The sequence below is a fragment of the Mandrillus leucophaeus genome, unplaced genomic scaffold (genome assembly GCF_000951045.1).
Source record: "Mandrillus leucophaeus isolate KB7577 unplaced genomic scaffold, Mleu.le_1.0 Scaffold1504, whole genome shotgun sequence".
NCBI classification, from domain to species: domain Eukaryota; kingdom Metazoa; phylum Chordata; class Mammalia; order Primates; family Cercopithecidae; genus Mandrillus; species Mandrillus leucophaeus.
This window is the reverse complement of record NW_012101482.1, coordinates 78074-98830: the sequence shown is the minus strand read 5'-3', so window position 1 is coordinate 98830 and position 20757 is coordinate 78074. Positions and strand designations below refer to the sequence as shown.

General features: G+C 36.9%; 1 protein-coding gene across 4 annotated transcripts in view; it reads right to left on the bottom strand.

Annotated features, from left to right (window-relative positions):
* The window catches only part of CORIN (corin, serine peptidase), a 222459-nt gene that overhangs the window by 131196 nt on the left and 70506 nt on the right, over window positions 1–20757 (bottom strand). The gene's annotated exons all lie outside the window — the stretch shown is intronic.

The following is a 20757-nucleotide window of genomic DNA, read 5'->3' as shown; positions in this document are numbered from 1 at the left end:
CGAGTTGATGGGTGCAGCACAGCAACATGGCACAAGTATACATATGTAACAAATCTGCACGTTATGCACATGTACCCTACAACTTAAAGTATAATAATAATAAATAAATTTAAAAAAAAAAAAAAAAGAAAGAAAGATCACACAGAGCTATGTATAAAGTCCTGGGTTTATCTCTCAGGTCTCCATGCATGAAAATGATCTGAAACAGAATACCAAAAGCTTTGAGAAGTAAGCAACAATGTAATCCATGGCCCAAGTATCAGACTGATCCCTGGGAAATACACTCATGGGGAGGATCCAAAGAGCACTACAAAGGCTTTGAAAACTGAACGGACATTGGAAACAAAGCTCTTAGAAGGCATAATGTGACTTGTGACTGGAACTTAACTGGGTCAACTGACTATGAAAAGAAACAAACACACACAAAAAATTAGCATTTTCCAGAGCATTCTAACAGGACCCAGAATATCATAATATTTTCAAAATGCCCAGGATATAAGTTAAAATTAATTAACATACAAAGAAGCAGGGCATTCTCAGCAACCCCTAAGTGAAAAGATAATTAATAGGCACCACCCCTGAAGTGACTTAGATGTTGAAATTATTTGACAAAGACTTACTTTAAAGCAGCTGTAATAACCATACTCCATGAAGTAAGTGTCAACGAATTTGAAGTGAATGAAGGATAGAAGTTCTCAGTAAAGAAATAGCAACTATAAGAAAGAATCAAATGGAAGCTCAGAACTGAAAAATAAAATAGCTAAAATATTTTTAAAAGACACTGAAATTGCAGAGTGAAGATGACAAGACAGAGTAAGTGAACTTATAGCTAAATTAATAGATATTATCTAATATGAACAAAAGAGAAAAAAGTTTTCAAAAAAATGAACATAACTTCAGGTACCTGTTGTATATTATCAAAAGGTCCAACATTGATGTCATTAAAAATCTAAGAAGGAAAGGAAGGAGAATGAGATTTGTACAGAAGAAAAGTTTGAAAATTTAGTGGCTAAAGTTTTCTAAATCAAATGAAAGATATAAATTTAGACACAAGAATCTAAATCTTTGGAATTTTTTTGGAACCCAAGAATCTCAGCAGAACCCAGATAAGATAACCTAAGAAAAGAAAATCAAAATAATTACTGAGTGGAATGTATTCAGGAATGCAAGGCTAATTTAACAGTCAAAAAGTAATAAATGTAATCTCTACATTAACAAACTAAGGAAAAACTACATGATCATGCCAACTCATACAGAAAAGCATTTGATAAAATTCAACATCTTTCATAATAAAAACTCCTAGGAAATGAGATTTAGTTTATGGGATTACCTGATTAGGTCTAGTGAGGATATTCTACCTTTCTTAAAGTCAGCTGTGCCAAATAACATAATCTAATTATAGGAGTGACTACAACATGATATTCAGTTCATCCCCACATTCAGAAGTGAGGAGATTTACAGGGTGAGTGCACCAGGGAACTGGAACCCTGGGAACCATCTTAAAACCATGTTTACCATAACAAGCAATGAACAATGGGAACTCAATGTTTTAAAATCAGTACCTTTTACAATAGTTCTCAAAGTATCTAACAAAATATGTGCAAGACCTATATGAGCAAATTATAAATGCCAACAAAAGAATCAAGAAAGACCTAAATAAATGATAAACCAAGTTCATGGCTTGAAAGACTTAATATTTTTAAGATGCCAAGTCTCCCTAAATTGATCCACAGCTTTAATACAAATCCAATCAAGATCTTTGGAACATTTTTTTTTATAAACATAGACAAGCTAATTCAAACACTTATATAGAAAGGCAAATAACTACAACTGAAAAATAAATTTTGAGACATAACACAGTGGAAAAACTCATACTGGTAGATGTTAAGACTCAGTATCAAGCCATACTAATCAAAACAATGTGGTTTGGTTAAGGAATGGGCACATAAATTAATGAAACAGAATAAACAGTCCAGATATAGACCCACGAGAACAAGGTCAATCAATTTTTGATGGAGGTGCAAAAGCAGTTTAATAGGGGAAATATAGGCCTTTCAACAAATGTGTCTGGAACAAATGGACATCCGTTTGGAAAAGGAAAAAACTACCACTTGACCTACACCTTATACCTTAGGCAAAAAGTAACTCAATGTAGGTCATATAAAATGAAAACTGAAAAAGTCTTGGGAGAAATTATGAAGGAAAATCTTTATGCAATTGAGATAGGCAAATAGTTCTTATATGATACAAAAGTATGTTGCATTAAAAAATTGATAAAAACATTTGTTCTGTGAAAGACACTGTGAGGAGAATGAAAAGACAAGGTACAGAGAGTGGGAAAATATTTCCAAATCATATATTGAACAAAAGACTTGTGCCCAGAATATATAAAGAACTCTCAAAACTCAACAGTAAGAAATCAAACAACCCCCCACTCCCACCATAAAATGAGAAAAAGATATGAACAGACACTTCGTAAAGGAGATATTCTGATGGCAAATAAGCATGTTAAAACACTTTCATCATTAGGCAAATGTTACCACAGTGAGATGCTTCTATACGCCTATTAGAATGGTCAAAACAAAAACAACAAAAGTCAATCTGACAATACCAAGTACTGGAGAAGATGTGAAGTAACTGGAAGTTGTGTACATTGATACTGATGGGAATGCAAAATGATACAGCCACTCTGGAAAAACAGTGGACAGACACCAATCTAGGTATTCATCTTAGAGAAATTTGCCTATAAAAACTGTAAGTGAATGTTTACAGTAGGAATTTTCACAATTACCAAAAAACTGGAAACAATCAAATTTCTTTCAACGAGCAAATAAACAAGTTGAGGTACACTCATACAATGGAATACTAGTAAGGAATAAAAATAACTAACCACTGATGCATGTAACAACATGGATGAATATTAAAGGCATTATCCTAAGTGAAAGGAGCAGGTCTCAAAAGGGAATATACTGTGTGATTCCATGTATGACATTCTATCTAGAAAAGCCAAACCAGAGACGTGGAGAACAGACCAGCAGTTTCCAGAGGTTTGGAGTGTGGTTTTGGCCATAAAGGACAAGATGAAGATGATATATGTAGGGTGATAGAACTGTTCAGTAATCTAATTTTGTGGTGGTTACAAATATCTATGCATGTGTTAAAACAGAACTATAGACACACACACACATACAGTGAATTTCATCGTATGGAAATTTAAACATAAAAACTAAAGTCAGCCTATTTCTTTCAGAAAGTAACTGATTTGATGAATAAGTTTGACATCGAAGACTGGCATTACCAGTTAGATAAATTTTACATAAATTGGATGAACAAAAATGACAGGTTCAATTTTGATAAATATATATTTAAAGCATGTAATAATATAAAAAGCATTTTATAAAAATATTGTATTAGAAAAAATTAATTGAAATTAACCAGTATTTCCATTTTTTATAAATTTTCCTGAATATATAGAGCTAAACAAAGTGCTTCAAAGTAAAAGAGTAATAAACAGATATTTGATAAATCCTGGTAATATTCTCAGAAGTAGAGAACATGAATGGCTTTACTGACTGGGTAACAAATTCATTTGCAAGTAAGGTGCTTTCCAAGTCTGTGCTTCCAAAAATGGAAGGCGAATCTAATCAAGTTGTCATCTAATCATTAAAAATAATTTTAATGATAAATCATTACTATTTGCTTTTTGACAGTACAATGGGAAGCTTCTCAAATAATCGAATGCCATTATTCATAAAATTCTTTCATGCCCATGTGTTTAATCATACGAGTAAGTTTTCAAAGCACTACCATCTACAAGAAACACTGACACAGTCTACGCAAACCAGTGTTCAAGGAAAACAAACCTCATCTAATACATCAATATATGGAATTCTAATATATGTCACATTTAAGGTTAGTAATTATTTATAAGCATTCATAATAAATTGAAAGTACAACTTTTTGATAAATTAATCAGAAAATAAACTGTTGACACTCAGAGTCTTATGACTGAAGGAAAGTTTTTTAAAGTAATAGTTTCTATTTTATGCAGTTTTGTTCTAGAGATGCATGGTAGGGGGATAAAAATAATCTAAGCATTGAAAAGATATTACACTGTAATGAAATTCTGTAGGCAAAACGAAATAGAAATGAGTTCAGAGAGAAAAAGGAGCAAAGTAAAATTTGCTGAATGTTACAAGAGGAGCTTATAATTTTTTAATGTTTGGTAAATGTCAAGGCACTATGGGATTTAGGTTTCACTGGACACATTTAAAATAGTTATATGTCAATTATTATAATATTCTTTACATTCTATTTTCTGACACTATTTACATTCACAGTTAAAATGTTTTAGATATTAATTTAAAATTGTGCAAGAACTGTGTACTTTGTCAAAATCCTTTGAGGGTATGCAGCAAAAATATCTGGAAGACCACATATCTAAAACACTATGTTGCACTGCCTCCTCAATAAGAACTTAACTTTTTGTTTAAATGTGTGCAGGGTTTCAGACACAAAATAAACATATGGATAGAGCAGGTGAGAATGGAGATTTCAAATTACTTCCCAATTGCTGAGCTCAATGGAATTGCAGTTATGAAGCTCACAATGCTATTTAGCAGAAGAAGTCACAATTTCAAAAGAGATTCACAGATTTTCATGTGATGATTCTAAATCATGCATTGGTTTCCGTGGGTGGCCCAGAGTTTAGAGTTCAAACTCTAGGATATCTGAATTACTAGACAACTGCCACATCACTGTTGCTCAATTTCAAAAGAACTGATTGAGCTTAAAGAATAATGTTCATCTAAAAGACATAGATAGTATCCTTTCCCAGGAATTTTGGGAAACAAATATGGGCCGGGCGCGGTGGCTCAAGCCTGTAATCCCAGCACTTTGGGAGGCCGAGACGGGCGGATCACGAGGTGAAGAGATCGAGACCATCCTGGCGAACACGGTGAAACCCCGTCTCTACTAAAAAAATACAAAAAACTAGCCGGGCGAGGTGGCGGGCGCCTGTAGTCCCAGCTACTCGGAAGGCTGAGGCAGGAGAAAGGCGTAAACCCGGGAGGCGGAGCTTGCAGTGAGCTGAGATCCGGCCACTGCGCTCCAGCCCCGGCGACAGAGCGAGACTCCGTCTCAAAAAAAAAAAAAAAACAAATATGAAACTTAGAATTAAGCTAATATTTCTGCTATGTGGAAAAAAAAAAAAACAGCATTTTTTTTTTTTCGTTTACCTGGTTCTGTAAAGATCTATTAGCTATGATTAAATTGGCCATGATGGGGCATATAAAGCTGAATACAGAATTAAAATAGATGATGTTTTGAATTGCAAATGAGCAGCATTCTTGTTAATCAGAACTGATTATTGAACGAAATAGGCTCAAGAATGTGTACTTATGATCATATATGTTAAATAATATCAGACTTTTGACTTGTTGCTAAAAATTTCCATATTTTACTGTAATCTGTAAGACCACAATCTGATTGTGATTCTGAAATGTTATTCTGATTTCTGATTCAGAGGCATAATATTGACAAAATGCAGATGGCCTTGGTCTCCCGCCACTGAACAAAATAATATTCTGTACAAAGCCCAAGGATCAACCTATGATGTTGAGTTTCTGAGCTATCAATCTGTAAGCCAAGCAGCTAGCTTGGCAAGAGAGTAAGAAGAATGAATGCAGATGAGGAAAGAAAACCTCTGTATTTCTGTTTTAGGAACCACTGTGCCACTTCAAGCAAAGCAATGTTTGGCAGAGAACAGAAACCTAATCTCAAATGATCTATAAACAAGAATTACTGAGCCCAAAGAGAACAGGTAGTATTTAGGCTTAACAAGAAATCTATTTTATCTGGCACTGCTTCTTTATCCTGGGTATGTGGCATAGCAAAGTCAAAACAAGCTGTAATTCTCCCAGAAAAACAGTGGAAATCCACAGGATGAGCATTTCTCATGGTCACAGATCAAAAGAAGTTGTTGGGGACTTAAAAGGATTTTTAAAGCTTCAAGCTTCAAGTTACAGCAAAATGAAATGTTAAGTACCAGACAAGTTGATCATGAAGTTTCTTCATAAGAATTTTGGCATATCCTTAGCTCTATCACTACCCAAATAACAACAATAATGACAGCTGTTCCTTACATAGCTTCTCTTCTTCATCTCATTTTTGACTACTCTCCCTAACATGTTCTATGTAACAGCCCTACAGACAGGGGGTGGCAGCTGATTAAAAGAACCCAGGGGAGATATCTGGGGCAAGAACGTTGCAGGCAGATGGAACAGAGTAGCTACAGCCTAGAGAGTAAAAACAAAAATGTAGGGTGGGATGTCTATGTTGCACAACTCCAGGAGGCACAAATGATACAAACAGGAGGCAGAAACACTGGGTAGAAGAGGGCAACAACAAAGCTTTCCCCAACAAAGGCCCTACCCTTAAGCTTGAAGACCCACAGCACTAAGTAAGGACAGGCATTTCTGTTTTCACACCCAAAAAGTTGCCTTTTGGCCCACCACACCCCTCATCCTGCCCCCATACAAACCCAAGACCTTAGCGCGCGCACGCGCGCGCGCGCGCACACACACACACACACACACACACACACACACACACACACGAAGCGGCTGAACTTTGGAACCAGCAGACCAGCAAAGACGGAACGACTTGGCAGAGAAAGAGAGAAGAGGGACATTCGGCTGCAGAGGGGAGTTCAGCATAGAAGAGTCTGGCCACTGGGTGCTCTGGCTCCAGGGAAAGACTACCTTCCCACTCCATTCTCCTGCTTCCAGCTCCCCATCCACCTCACTGAGAGCCACCTCCACCACTCAATAAAACCTTGCACTCATCCTTGGAGCTCACATGTGATCTAATTCTTCCATACACTGGGCAAGAACTTGGGGTACAGAAGCTGTCACACTGGTTCCCTCCCCTTAAGATAAGGCAGAGGGTCCATCCAGTTGATTAACACACAAGCCGTCTACAGAAGGCAAATTTAAAAGAGCTTGCAGGCTGGGCACGGCTCACGCCTGTAATCCCAGCCCTTTGGGAGGCCGAGGCGGGCAGATCACGAGGTCAGGAGTTCGAGACCAACCTGGCCAATATAGTGAAACCCCATCTGTATTAAAAATACAAAAATTAGCCGGGCATGGTGGCACGTGCCTATAGTCCCAGCTACTCGGGAGGCTGAGGCAGGAGAATCGCATGAACCCGGGAAGGCGGAGGTTGCAGTGAGCTGAGATTGTGCCACTGCACTCCAGCCTGGGTGACAGAGTGAGACTCCATCTTAAAAAAAAAAAAAAAAAAAAAGAGCTTGCCCACTTGGGCTTTAGGAGCCACCGACACCCACCCTGAGACACTGCTGTGGGGCTGGGGCCCAAAGGACTCTTGCAGGCCTCTGCACCTGCCTGTCTGCATGCTCCCACTAGGAGTCTGAGCTGCAGGGTGACCACACATGAGACACCCCTGTTGCATGTCCTGAGAGGGGAGTCAGGGAACTCTCCCGTTTTACTATTCACATTGACTTCTATATGACGGGCATTCTCCTGCGGTTGTGCAATGCAGCAATACTGATGAAGGCCTGACAGTTGTAAAGACCAATGGCTTTTATACTGAGTGAGAGGGAAGCCTTAGGAAACTTAGAGAGAATAGATGTGAAAGTTTAAAAGATCCCTTTCTCTTCTGTGTGCATAGGGAAGCATCAAGGAAGAGGCAGTAATAGCCCAAAGGGGCAGAGGGAGGCAGCAAGGAAGCCAATAATGAGGGTGGAAGGATAATCCAGGCACAAATCCAAGTGAGCTGGGCCCAGTGGTTGTGGAGATAGTGAGCACTGGTTGGATCACGCATATATTTTGACAGTTGAACCACTAAGATTTGCAGACAAATCAGATATGGTATGAAAGAGAAAAAGAAGAGTCAAGGATGACCCCAAGTTTTTAACTAGAACAACTGGAAGAACTACACTGTTACTGACTAAGGTGGGAAAAGCTGGGAGAAGAGAAAGTGCATGGGCAATATCAGATTGGTTTTGTACCTGTTTCGTTTGACATGCCTTTTAGAAACTCAAATAGAAACAAATAGGCAAATTTGTGTGTGTGTGTGTGTGTGTGTGTGTGTGTGTCCATGCTGCAAGCATACATATGCATGCAGGTCCAGAGGTCAGAGGAGGGATGTGGGCTAGAGATCAGCATTTGTACTTGTCAGTGTACCAGTGGTATTTAAAGCCATGAGCCTGAATTAGATCACAAAAGGAGAGAGACCGAAGGCCTGGGGCACTCTAGTGTCTTCAGGTGAGAGAAATGAGGAGAAAACACAAAGGAGACTAGAGTAAGTGGCCAAAGAAAGAGGAAAACCCAATTGGAAGTCAGGTGAAGAGTTTATCAGATAGGAGGGAGTGATTAAATGTAGCAAATGCTGGCCGGGTACGGTGGCTCACGTCTGTAATCCCAGTACTTTGGGAGGCTGAGGCAGGCAGATCACAAGGTCAGGAGTTTGAGACCAGCCTGGCCAATATGGTGAAACCCCCATCTCTACCAATAAAACAAAAATTAGCTGAGTGTGGTGGCACGCACCTGTAGTCTCAGCTACTTGGGAGGCTGAGGCAGGAGAACTGCTTGAACCCGCGAGGTGGAGGTTGCAGTCAGCCAAGATTGTGCCACTACACTCCAGCCTGGGTGACAGAACAAGATTCCAACTCAAAAAAAAAAAAAAAAAAATGTAGCAAATGTTGTTGGAGGTCAAAAACTACTGAGAACTACTATGGGATATAGCCACACAGGTAGAGGCCCTTGGAGATGTGGAGACAAAGGAGTTTTTCTTGAGAGGTGTAAGCAAGGACAGTGGAATGGAGGTTTGAAGCTTAGGGAAGTGGAATAAAATTGGGGATGATAGATAGATTTAAGAATCATCAGTGCATATGTGGCTATAAGCAAATAAGAGATTTCCCAGAGAAAACATATAAGATGTTGAGAAAAGAAGGTTGAAAATAGAATCCTGTGGAATATCAACATTTAAGGGGCCAGTAGAAAAAGGAAGGAGACTAGAGGGTGGCCAAGGCAGTGACAGGCAGATGAGAACAGCAATATGCTAGAAACCAAAGGCAAAGAGTGCTACGAATGAAGAAGAAACCAACAGGCACAAAAGCCTTCCGTTGCAGGGGGCAGCCAAGTTTATATTCCCTCCTTCACAATCCCACATCTCTTCTCCTATAGGACATTGTACTTATGGGCTATACCAGATACTGTCAGTTTCAAAGACTAAAGGAAGTGCATATCCCAGCTCCCTCGCCCCTCTAGTGGACTAATTCTAAACCACATGTTGTACACTAGTTCCCAGATTTTCCCATGGGATTGCTCCAGTTGCCCACTATGGTAGATGGTTTAGTAATCTACTCTTTTTTTTTTCTTTTTTTTGAGATGGAGTTTTGCTCCATCTCCCATACTGGAGTGCAGTGGCACGATCTCAGCTCACTGCAACCTCCACCTCCCAGGCTCAAGTGATTCTCCTGCCTCAGCCTCCCGAGAGGCTGGGATTACAGGCACATGCCACCATGCCCAACTAATTTTTTATATTTTTAGTAGAGATGGGGTTTCACTATGTTGGCCAGGCTGGTCTCGAACTCTTAACCTCAAGTGATCCACCCTCCTTGGTCTCCCAAAGTGCTGGGATTACAAATGTGAGCCACCGCACCTGGCCAGTAATCTACTCTTTATTGGCCTGTTTCCCTTCCCACTCCTGTGACCCCCACCCCACCACTGTCTCATGTCTCTCCCAAATGTACCATGTGAGCTCAACTCCTTGTCTCAGAGTCTGTGTCTGTGCGTCCCATGTCCATCTCTCCACTGGTCTATGAACTCCTTAAAAATATGCCTGTCTTCGTGCCTTCTCTAGTTCCTGGTAAACTGCCTGGTACATAGAATACACTTACTACATGTCTGTTGAATTGAAGGATTTACATTTTCACAGGGCACGTGGCTTCTCTCAAATAAAGTTATCTCAAATACATTATCCCATTTAGCCCATAACACAATTCTACCACTTAGGTATTATTATTTCTATTGTAAAGTTGCGGCAATAGAGGTTTAAAGGGCTTGAGAGACATGCTCAGCACCTTCACGATGCTGTTTGCAAAATATCCATATAAGTACCTCATCTATCTCTAGCAAAATACTGATGTGAGTACCTCAAAGAAATAGTATTAAATTATTTCTTCCAAACAAACCCACAATTCAATAGGAGAAATTCAGACTGTGTGTTTTACCAGGATCCTGAAACTACAATTTTGCTGCTTGTGCACTGAAATGGTTACTAGCAGCAACCAGAGCTAGACAGAGCAAATAAAGTGCTACAAAAAGGAAGAGGAAAATGAATTAATAAATAACTGAAGTTCTTTCATGGCAGAGAGATCTCCTCAGGCTCAAAGAAATACCATTTAAAATCGACTTTCCATATATGATTACAGACTAGGTAAAGGATTAGTCAGAAAGCTCAGTATGATTGATGGGTCCTGAACTTTAGCCCCCTGAGTTCTCACATCTCAACTATGGAAACGCACAAATGTTTATTTTAAAACCTCTGAACAGTTCCCACAGCATTATCACTTTAGCACACTATTTACTTTACAAGACCTAGCATCAACATAAGATAGAAAGGATAAGACAACTGTGTGTCCTATATGGGAACAAAATGACTTAGGAGTTATGACTGATTTAAAGGATATTAAGAGAAGATGAATCGAATTTACAGAGCTATGCATTGGGAAAAGCAGCTGTTACAAGTTGTGGGTTTTGGCTTGATTCACTCTGGAAAGACATGTGAGAGCTCTTGTGAGAAGGGGGCTGTAGCAGTGGGTATTAAAAAGGATTAATAATCAAATCTCAAGATGGTCCCAGGATGGTGGACTATTTGGGGGAGGATGGAGCCTGGGGGACTGGATTTAAAATAAGCTGGGAATGACCTCCCTGAACCTCCGTTTCTTACTTTATAAATTAAAGATGACAATACCTTTGAGATTTACTCTGGAAACAAATTGAACTAACAGCTATGAAAGCACTTCAGAAAGGAGAATGGGGCACATAATGTAAAGGGCGTGAATTACTATTTCCTTGGGCAAATGATTTCACAAATTGGAAGGAGAAGATTGAGACAAGAGTCAAGTTTTAGTCACCATTCATTTCATCAGCTAAGTAGGAACCTGACACCCAACGCAAGTCCACAGCCCCGAACATCTCCACCAGAACACTTTCTTCCATCCTCTTTGCTAAGTAGGCGCCTTTCTCTTTTAAAATATTCAGGATTTGTTTATGTAATTGACATCGCTCTATTCCATTGACATTTAGCCTGTGTCCTTTTATACTTTCTGTATCACAGCATGTTTACATGTAGTTATTAATGTTCTTTTAATATTCTGTTTCTTACACGTGGGTATCACAGATTAGGTTTAACACTTCTTCTTAAAGGTAGGAAGTATGTTAAACTATTATTATTATTATTGCTGTTAGAAAGTACTTTGCAAAACATATAGCCTTAGACTACGGTTTCTCAAAAGCAGCACTCCTAACATTTTGGGCCACATAATTTGTTGTTGTGGGAGGCTGTCCTGCATGTGTGTTGTAGGATGTTTGGCAGCATACCTGCCTCTACCAATTAGGTGTTAGTAGTAACTCCCCCTGTTCTCACACTCATGACAACCAAAAATGTCTACAGACATTGCCAAATGTTCCCAAATAGGGGCTGCAAAAGCACCCCTAGTTAACAACCAAGGCATTAGACAGATAGAGATTAAAATTCTGGCCACCATAATTACTTTCACTTTTTCAGAGTACCTGGAACGACACTTAGAAAAGAAAAAGTGCTCAATCAATATTGAATGAAAAATGAAAGAAAAACTACATTAGTTGTATTTATAAAGTGGCTCTATAGCATAATCCCTTACATGATTAAGACTGTATTATATAATGAACACTTTTCTGGTTGGCATACAATATATTCTTACACTTTTTAGTAACTATGTCTGTGTATACAAGAAATTATATTCTTACGCATATACAAAGATTGTAGCTGGCAGTAGCTTTCTCTATAGCACACAAACTATGAATATGTCTAGCATCCTGTTTATCCATAAAGCAAGAGACAGAATACTTATTTTCAATTCTAGGTAAATATTACATCAAACACCAATTATCAGATGCATTTTTGGAGAATTATTTCTATAACCAAGAATTCTAAAAAGATTATCTGACAAGTAGAGGATCTCAGATGAGTGTACTTAGGAAATTTCTGTTCTCTTTAAACATACGTTTTTAAGTATAAATGTTTCATCAATCTTTATAAGATTTTTTCCAAGATTAGAATATTTGCAATATCCTCTGATATTGGAGAGCCAACGTTTCAAGTGGCATTTTAGTTTGCTATTAAAAAATACTAATAATGGGCTGGGCACGGTGGCTCACGCCTATAATCCCAGCACTTTGGGAGGCTGAGGCAGGCGGATCATGAGGTCAGGAGATCAAGACCATCCTGGCTAACACGGCGAAACCTCATCTCTACTGAAAATACAAAAAAATTAGCCGGGTGTGGTGGCGGGCGCCTGTAGTCCCAGCTACCCCAGAGGCTGAGACCCAGGAGAATGGCGTGAACCCAGGAGGCAGAGCTTGCAGTAAACAGAGATTGCGCCACTGCACTCCAGGCTGGGCGACAGAGAGAGACTCCGTCTTGAAAAAAAAAAAGATATTAATAATGTTATTTTGATTTTCAAGAACTGATATGTTTTGAGCAACAGTGTTAAATAACACTGATGATTTTTTGATTTTCAAGTTTTCTCTATGAATTCTTAAATCCTGTATCAAAGGGTTACATTTTCCAAATGACCACTAATGAAGACTAAGCATTCTTATAAAACAGGAGAAAATGTAGTTAAAACAGAAAGACTTAAAGGACTTCTCTTTCAGTCTTACTCATTCAGCCTTCTAATGGTTTTTAGTTACATACTGTCTTTTGGAGGAAATCCTAATTTAGCAGAAGACCTCTACTAAACAATGTGTGAAAAAGAAAACAAACTTCCATTTCTGGCCATGATGTAGTAAATTGCAGCAGATCAATGCCCCCATCAAGTACAACTTGAAAAGCCAGATAAAACACAAGAAACATCTGTTTGAAGGCATCTGAGAGCTGATGAGATAATTAAGATGTGAGTGGCCGAGGTCCCAGAGAGAAGATAACTATAGAACAAAGAGTCGACATTCTTTTTTAAAATTTTATTTTAAGGCTGGGCCTGGTGGCTCACGCCTATAATCCCAGCACTATTTTAAGTTCAAAAGTACATGTGCAAGTTTGTTATATAGGTAAACTTGTGTCATAGGGTTTTGTTGTACAGATCACTCACTTTTTAAGCCTAGTACCCATTAATTATTTTTCCTGATCCTTTCTCTCCTCCTCCCTTCCACTTTCTGGTAGGCCCCAGTATCAGTTGTTCCCCTCTATGTGTCCATGTGTTCTCATCATTTAGCTCCCACCTGTAAGTGAGAACATGCCCTAAGAGTCTACAATCTGTGCATGCCTTTTCCCTTTTGGAACTTGCCAGTTCTTGGCATGGTGCTAACACATGTGACCACTGCAAAGAGAAGATAAGCCAGCAGAACTTTTGGCAATTCCACAAAGGTGAAGAGACAAAAATTAGAGTTTGGTGTTGCTGAAGCAGCCAGATACTAAGGAGCCAGGTAGACAGTGAAAGGGGAAACATAGAGAAGCAGATCTATCACTTTGGGAGGGTTGCCTTGCAAGGCATTTGCCACAGAGGGCAGGAGTCTGAAGAACTAAGCAGAAAGCTTTGGAAAAGTAGAATGGAAATTATAGAAATTATATTGCTCTGAGCAGAAAATGAAATAAAATTTGGAACTACCCAAGGACAAAGGGAATATAGTAAGCCTCCCAGCTTCTCGGTTGAGACTACTGGAGAACCATACTCTCAGAACAGAGAAAAACCAGATGGAGCCTTATAACAATGGGGCAAAATCAGCTTAGTCTCTGATTAAATTAAGGCTATCTGGCACCATATGTGCCTAGTCATATATGTGGCACATATATGTAATCACATATGTGTCTGGCCCATATCACATATATGATCTGGCCATATATGTCCACCCTTCAAGAAGGAATCTATTGCTACATTTGCTGGTCCACTGCCTTTAGTTGTCAGATCCTTCGGGTTTTGCCTCGGCTGTGGAACACTGAGGAGATCTGCCTTACCCAGTGGCACACTCTTCCCAGGAAGGACCACATCCAATGACTGATTGAGGTGGACACACATAGACTCCACTATTTCGGCTCAACAAGGGAGAACTCTTATAGGCCTAATACATTCCAGAACTCCCCAAGGATTTAGCTGAGGCTTTGGTGGGCCTGGATCATATTTCAACTCCTTCTTCCAAATTCTGCTTTCTCTCCCTCTCTTAACACAAAGGCTGAAGCTTAATAAATACTCCATACACCAAACTCCATCTCAGTTATTGTTTCCAGAAAACTTCACTTTTAGCACTTAGTATCAGGCATGGTCTAAGAAAGCAGGTGATAAGATATGGTTATTGATCTAGATAACCTCACAACTACATCAGCTGTGAAAATTAGCAGCCAAGCAGCCACTAGAAGGGGCAGAACATGCTTGGAGCTCTCCACAATGCCCCATTACCAAAGAATTGTCATTATTTTTCTTGTCTGTTAGCTCCCTAGAAACTCACCTCAGAGCAAATGTGATTATTTGACCTGAATAAGAGCTTACTCAGTGCAAAGCCTTTTCCCCGGGGTATTTCTAAAATATATACATATAAAAATAACCAATTAACACTGCAACTGTCTGAGGTGGGGATATCACTGGGGGCAAACAAGAAGCTAAACATAAAAATTAAAAGAAAAATGTGGGGAATTCCTGTAGGAAAATTTGAAAAGCTCTAATACATTGCTGAGAATCTAAAAGATCCCGTGAATGTGCAGGACTATGCATACACCTAAGAAGGACCCAGAAATGCCCAAATATCTCACCTGTGGCAGACTTGAGACCCTGTACAAGCAGAAATTAAAGGACAAGGCAGAGCTGTAAACTCTGCTATAGTATTGACTGCTACAGTATTGACTCTGCTATAGTATCGACTCTGCTATGATACAGACTATGTACCCTAACACGCACAGAATCCCTTGGCAAAGACTAGGATATATACCTGTTAAATGCATTTAAGGAAATTCTGTGCAATCATTAGTTGACCACTAGGCTGCTATCTTGGCAAAAGCGTCAGTGGCCAGACATGACAAAGAACAAGCTTAACATAATTTGTTCAGGGAACTCATTGAACAAATAAATAACAACAGTTAAAGCAACAAGAAACAGAAACAGCAACAAATGTTGTTGGGAGGAAGAATTCAACTTGCAGAGTTGAATTCTTATTCATATTATTCATATTATTTAAAATGTCCAACTTTCAACAAAAAAATTACAAGATGTCCAAAGAGACTGGAACATATGCCCATATACAGGGAGAAAGAACAGTCAACAAAAACTGTTCCTGAGGAAGCTCAGACATTGAATTTACTGGACAGACTTTTAAATCAGTTATTTCAACACATTCAAAGAACTAAGTAACACATTTCTAGAGAGCTAAAGGGAAGTATAAGAGTAATGGCTCAAAAAATACAAAATATTAATAAAGATATACAGATTATTTTTTTAAAAAAAGTTATGCAGTAAAATAGACAATAACTGAAATTTAAAATTTACTAGAAAGACTTAACAGCAGACTTGATCAGGCAGAAGAGAAAATCCATAAACTTTAAGATAAGTAAACTGAGATTATCTAGCCTAAGGAACAGAGAGAAAAAAACAAAGAAAAATTAAAAGGTCCTTAATGACTTGGAGGATGTACCAACATACTGATAATGGGAGTCCCAGAAAGAGATAAAAGAATGAGTCAGAAAGAATGTTTGAAGATATAATAGCTGAAAACTTCTTAAATTTGGAGAAAAACATTAAACTGCATAACCAAGAAGTACAAAAATTCAAATAAACTCTAAAGGATCTACACTTAGACAGATTGTAATTGATCTATCAAAAATCAGACACAGAAAATTTTGAAAACCCCAGGAGATAAGCAACTCATCAGATAAAATGGAGCTTCAGAAAGGTTAACATCTGACTTCTCATCCAAACTCAGGAGTCCAAAAGGAAGTGGGATAACATATTCAAAGTGCTGAAAATAAAATAAAGGAGTGTCAAAATTTTTTTGTCAGAAATTCTATATACAGCAAAATATCCTTTCAAAATGAAAGACAAATTAAGATATCCCCAGATAAACAAAAGTGGAGAGAATTTTCTATTAACAGAACCACCCTGTAAGAAGTACTAAAGGAAGTCCTTTGGGATAAAATAAAAGGACAGTATACAGTAACTTGAATCCATATGAAGAAATAAAAAGTATTAGTAGAGGTAATTAAATAGGTAAAAGTAAGACAAAAGAAATGTATTTTTTCTATAAATCTTTTATTATCCTGATTTTTAAAAACAACTGCATAAATCAATAATTTATAATCATAATCAATAAACTTATGTTGAGATTGTATTATAAAAAGATGTAATTTCTATGACAATAATAGTACAAAGAAGGAAGAAGAAACAAAGCTATACAGAGGCAAAGTGTAGATATTGTTGAAATTCGGTTGGGATTCATCTGAACTAGACTGTTATAACTTAAGACGTTAATTTTAAGTTCCAGAGTAAGCAATAAGAATAACTAAAAAAAATAGCCAAGCAACAAGAAATTTAAAATGGCACACCCCAATATTTCTGACACAAAAAAGTCAGTAATGAAGGATCAAGAAATACAAAAGTCATAGAGAAAGCAAATTTCAAAATGGCATATGCAAATACTTACTTATCATGATTACATTAAGTGTAAATGAATTAAACACTACAATCAAAAGGCAGAGATTTGTCTCATAGATAAAAATATATGATTAAATTATATATTGTGTGTAAAAGACATACTTTATATTCAGAGACACAAATAGATTGTAAGTTTAAAAATGGAAAATTTTAGGTGCATATGTGTTACATATATTCTCTATTGTTGGGTGGAGTATACTACAGATGTCTATTAGATCTCATTGGTTTATTGTGCTTTATAAGTCTTATATTTCCCTTTTAATCTTTTGCCTAGCTCTACTCATTATTGACAGTGGAATATTATGGTTGAATGTTTATTTTTCCTTCAGTTCTGTCAGATTTAAGTATTTCTGGCGCTGTGTTATGTTTTCCTGACGAATTGACCCTTTATCATTAAAAAAATCCCTCCTCTTTTCTGGTAACAATTTTGTTTTAAAGTCTATTTGATCAAATATTAGTATAGCCATTGCAGCTCTTTTAGCAAAGATTGAATGGTATATTTACATATGTAATCTTTATCAAAATTATAGTTGATTTTTTTCAGAAATTGACAAGTTAATCCTAAAATGTATACAGAAATGCAAGGTACCCAGGATAGCTAAAGTAATCCTTAAAAAGTTAAAGTACACACACTTCATAATTTCAAAATGTATTGCAAACTGTGGTAATCAAGAAAGATAGATAGATCAATAAAATAGAATTGAAAGTCCAGAAATAAACCCATACATCTATGGCCAATTGTTTTTTAACAAGGGGCACCAAGTCCATTCAGGGGGAAAGAATAGCTCTTCAGCAATACATACTAGGACAACTGAATTTCCATATGCAAATGAAAGAGGTTGAACTCCTACTTCACAACATACAGAAAAGTTAATTTAAAATGGATCAATGACTTAAATATAAGAGCTAAATATATTAAAATCTTAAAAGAAAACAAAGGAATAAATAATTAGTCACCTTGTATTAGCCAATTTTAAAAATACATACACTAGAAGCATATGCAACAAAAGACAAGACAGATAAAGTGGACTTCCTCGAAGTCAAAAACTGTTGTTAAAATGAAAACAGCTCCTGAAGAATGTAGGAAGATATTTGAAGATTATATATCTTAAAAGGCACACTTGTATCCAGAATATATGAAGAACTCTGGCAATTCAACAATTTAAAGAGGCAACCTAATTTTAAAATAAGCAAAGTATTTGAATAGATATTTCTCAATATAAGACATACAAATGGTTAACACTAACAAGCACATGACATGTTGCTCAACATAATTAGTCATTAGCAAATGCAAATCAAAACTACAATGGGATACCACTTCACATCAACTAGGACAGCTATAAACAAAAAAGACAGGTGTGGTGAAAATGTGGAAACACTGGAGCCCCCATACATTGTTTGTAGGAATGGCATTTCCTCAAAATGTTAAACATAGAGTTAATACTAGTCACAGCCATTCTACTCCTAGGTATATAGCCAAGAGAATTAAAACTGTAAGTTCACACAAAAACACAAAATCTTATACACAAATATTACACAGATAGCATTATTCATAAGAGTCCAAAAGTGAAAACTGTCCAAATATTCCTCAATTAATGTATGGATTTTTCATGTGGTATATTCCTACAATGGAGTATCAATTGACAATAAAAATGAATGAAGTACTAATACTACATGCTTCAGCATATATGAACCCTGAAAATATTTTGCTATGTGAAAGAAGTCAGTCACAAGAGTTCCATACTGTATGATTTCATTCATATTAAATGTCCAAAATAGTCATATTTATAGAAACAAAGTTAATCAGTGTTTACCAGGGGCTGAGGAGAGGGATGGCAACTTACTGCTAATGCGTGTAGGTTTCTTTCTAGGGTGATGAAACACTCTGAAATTATTATAGATGATTATGATGGTTGTACAATTCTGTATGTATACTAAACCACTTAATTATACACTTCAAACAGATGAATTTTATAGTATGTGAATGATCTCAATAAAGCTGGCATTTCTAAAAGGTAACTAGCATAATATGAAAAACAATACATCATCTTAATAGATATAGAAAAAAATAATAAAATTCAAAACCCATTTAGGATTTTTAAAAAAGTGTTAGCAAACTACAAATAGAAAGAGCTTCCTTAATCTGACCAAGAGTATCCTAAAATCCCTTCACCAAACATCATAATTAAAGGCGAAATATTGAAAACCTTCTCTCTGACATAGAAGAAACAGAAAGCACAATGACTGAAAAGAAGGAAATAAATTGTCATTATTTTAGATGACATGATTGTGTACTTAGAAAATTCAAATGGATTTACAGACAAACTATAAAAATTGTTGAGTGATATATCAAATTTCTTGGATACATAAAAACAGAAAATAAAGGAAAATTTTTAAAAACATATAATTTACAATAACATCAAAAACACCAGAGACCACAAATAAATCTAAGGGAAGATGTGCAAGATCTCTATGGTTAAACCTGTAACACGTAATTGAGAGAAATTTTAAAATGCCTCACTGAAAATACTTACTTAAATATTACCATAGTATATCATTGTTATGGTTGGAAAACTCACTGTTGTAAAGAAATTTTCCTGAATTTGATCTATAAATTTAATGCAGTCCCAATTTAAAAACAAAACAAAAACAAAAAGAGCATTTGTGGAAATTACATGGTGATTTTAAAATTTATATTAAATGCAAAGGGCCAAAAATAGTCAATCTTTAAGAAGAACAAAGATAGAGGACATATAATATTCAATATAAAGATGCTATAAAACTATAGTAATCCAGATAGTGTGGTATTGTCTTAATTCTATTCTGTCAATTAGAGGGTTCAAAAATAGATATACATGTAATTACTCACTTGATTGATAGCAGCAGTGATATTACAGAGCAGAGGGAAAAATTGTCTGCTAAATAATTAAATGGCAGTGGGTCAATTGAATATACACATAGAAAAAAATTAATTCCTATCTTTTACCTTTCACCATGCACAAAAATTAATTCCAGAATTATAGTCGATGTAAAACTGAATGCCAAAACAATAAAGATTCTGGAAAAAACATGGGAGAAAAACTTCTATGTTTGGGGGTAAGCAAGCATTTCTTAAGACACAGGAAAAAAAGACACAAAAGAAAAGATTGATAATATGGACCCATTAAAATTAAGACCTTCTATTCCATCATAGATGCTAATAAGACTAGAAAGGCAAGTCATAGGGCATGAGATCTTTGCAATACATATATCCAACAGATGACTTGCATCCAGAATTCATACAAAACTATAAATTTAGGGCAAAAAGACAGACCATCAAAAAACAGGCAAAATATTTGGACAGGTATTTCACAATACTCCCATCAAAATTGTTAAAATGAAAAAGACTGACAATGCTAAGAATTGGGAAGGATTTGGAGCAACTACAACTTTCGTAAGGAGCTAGTAAAAGCATAAATTCGTACAACTACTTTAGAAAACTTTTGTTGAATAAATATAACCATATTCAATTAAAGACATGCACAAGATGCTGGGAATGGTGGCTCATGCCTGTAATCCCAACACTTTGGGAGACTGAGGTGGGTGGATCACGAGGTAAGGATTTCAAGACCAGCCTGGCCAACATGGCAAAACCGTGCCTCTACTAAAAATACAAAAAGTACCCAGATGTGATGCCATGTGCCTATAATCCCAGCTACTTGGGAGGCTGAGGCAGGAGAATTGCTTGAACCCAAAAGGCAGAAGTTGCAGTGAGTTGAGATCATGCCACTGTACTCCAGCCTAGGTGGCAGAGCAAGTCTCTGTCTCCAGAAAAAAAAAAAAAAAAAAAAAATGGT